A 2,722-nucleotide genomic window follows, 5' to 3' on the forward strand; every position below is an offset into this window, starting at 1 on the left:
ATTATTAAAGCACATAACTAGAAAGAGGAAGAGGAGAAGATTAAGACTTGATAAAGGAGAAGTGAATTAAGGCATGAATTAAACATAGATCTAAGAAGAAAGATTAACCTAAACCTAATCCTAATTCTAGAGAGAAGTGAGAGCTTCTCTCTCTAAAACTATTCTAAACTAAAGCTATGACTAATGGTAACTAACTTCCATGTCTTCCCCCTTCAATCCTTGATCCTTTTATTCCTTTCTATCAGCAATTGGCGCCAAAATGGGTTCAGAAACCCTTCCAAATCGCCAGGCACGTGTTGCTTTAATGAAGTCATGTGCGAACTTCGACGCGTGCGCGCACGGTATGCGTGCGCGTCCCTGGCCGATTCTGCAATGTGCGCGCGGGCGCCTTGTGCGCGTGCGCGTGCTCGACTGATTTCACTTCTTTGACTTTTTATGCTTCTCTCCACTTGTATACTTCCTTCCTTGCTCCCTTTGATCCATGCCTAGCCTATTTCAATCCTGGAATTACTAGCAAACACATCAAGGCATCTTATGGAATCAAAGAGGAATTAGAATTCATCAAAATAAGGCTTAAAAAGCATATTTTTACACTTAAGCACAAATACAGGAGAGATTACAAAACCATGCTAATTCATAGGCTAAATGTGAGAAAAGGTCATCAAAATACTCTAAATTCAATACAAGATAAACCCTAAAAGTGGGGTTTATCAATCATGCATCAATCCAAACCCAGGAAACTGTGGTAGCAGCATTCAAAAGCCAACTATCAATGCTAATAACTTCGAATTGAAGCCTCAGCTCATAACTCTTGTCCAGAACAACTGCTCTTTTGGAGGGAGTGCCCAAGAGGATCCTAATGAGCATCTCACTAAATTCCAAAGGATATGTGACACAGTTAAATCTAATGGTGTTCATCCTGACACTTATAGATTATTACTGTTTCCATTTTCTTTGAGGGACAAAGCATCAAAATGGCTAGAATCATTTCCCAAGGAAAGCTTGAACACCTAGGAAGATGTAATGAGCAGATTCTTGACAAGGTTCTACCCTCCACAAAAAGTAAACAAGCTAAGAACAGAAGTACAGACATTCAGACAACAGGATGGTGAGACAATTTATGAAGCTTGGGAGAGATTCAAGGATTTGATAAGGAAATGCCCCCTGATATATTTAATGAGTGGGTGCAGATCTATATCTTCTATGAAGGGCTGAATCATGAATTGAAGAAGGCTGTAGACCACTCATCTGGAGGTTCCCTAAATAAGAAGAAGACCATTGAAGAAGCCATTGATGTTATAGAGACAGTGGCTGACAACGAGTACTTTTATGCCTCAGACAGAAGCAACAACAGGGGAGTCCTATAATTAAACCATATGGATGCAATCCTGGCTCAGAACAAGATAATCACCAAGCAACTGGCTGAATTGACCAAGCAGATGGAGAAGAATCAGGCCGCAGCAATCCATACTCAACCATCACCTGAAGAAGAGTTGGAGACAGAAGAAGGAGTTAACTGAGAGGAAGCTAATTCCTTGGAAATTCATTTAGGCAAGCTAATGATCCGTATTCTAAAACCTATAACTCTAGTTAGAGAAACCACCCAAACTTTGGGTGGGAGAACCAACAAAACCAAGGCCATTCAACTCACCAAAACTCCAACCAAAGACCATACCAGACCACACAAAACACTTATTCACAGCAACCATACCAAAGCCACAACAACCACTCTCAACACCCCAATTCCAACCAACCATCACCACATAATGAAGATAGAATGGCTAGAATGGAAGCTATGATTGCCAATCTTTGCAAAGAGTCTAAAGCCATGAAAAAATTCTGGGAAGAAGTGAGGGGGAGTATAAATAGCCGATGAGAGGTTATTAAGAACCTCGAATCTCAAGTAGGACATCTTTCACAACAGATTCCAAAGTCCACTGATAGTTTTCCAAGTGACACAGAGAAAAACCCAAGAGGGGAAATGAAGAAGGTGAGATGGGAAGAGTGTAAGGCAATCACCCTTGCAAATGAAGAAATCCTGGAAGAAAATACCAGTAAGCCAACAGATCACAACCAAGGGAGTTCCCAGAACAACTTAGAGAGAAAGGGATAGAAAACTGGATTTGTACAAAGAAAAGAATCAACAGGGAAGGAAATTCAGAAATCTTATGTGCTAAGGGCACCATTTCCGCAGAGACTCCTGGGAGTTGAAAAGGAAAGGTCGTATTCAAGATTTCTAGATATGTTTGCATCTCTCAGTGTTAACATCCCCTTTATCAAAGCTCTCCAACAAATGCCTACATACATCAAGTACATGAAGGAGCTGCTGACCAAGAAAGGAACCTTAAAAGGAGGACAGACTGTGACAATGAACAAGGAATGTAGTACCCTCATCAAGAAAGATGTGCTCCTAAAGAAAAAAGATCTAGGGAGCTTTCATATTCCCTGTGTCATAGGAGAAACAAGAATTGACAGAGGATTTTGTGACCTAGGAGCTAGCATAAATATGATGCCTCTATCTCTTATGAAGAAGCTGCAAATCAATGAGCTGAGATCCACTGATGTAATCATACAATTGGCTGATAAAACTCAGAAGCAGGCTGAAAGAGTAGTTGAAAATGTGTTGGTGAAAGTGGGAAACTACTTCCTTCCTACAGACTTTGTTGTTCTGGACATGGAGGAAAGCTACCTTCATCCCATTATTCTGGAGAGACCATTTCTA

At 40.6% G+C, this 2,722-nt stretch overlaps 1 non-coding gene across 1 annotated transcript; it reads right to left on the bottom strand.

The window, feature by feature from the left end:
* Positions 1-1,068: 1,068 nt before the first annotated feature.
* Positions 1,069-1,175, bottom strand: LOC130942310 (small nucleolar RNA R71). Its single transcript, XR_009070885.1, has one exon. It is a non-coding gene; the product is annotated as a small nucleolar RNA R71 (small nucleolar RNA).
* Between the last annotated feature and the right edge of the window lie 1,547 nt (positions 1,176-2,722).

The sequence above is a fragment of the Arachis stenosperma genome, chromosome 7 (assembly GCF_014773155.1).
Source record: "Arachis stenosperma cultivar V10309 chromosome 7, arast.V10309.gnm1.PFL2, whole genome shotgun sequence".
Lineage (NCBI taxonomy): Eukaryota > Viridiplantae > Streptophyta > Magnoliopsida > Fabales > Fabaceae > Arachis > Arachis stenosperma.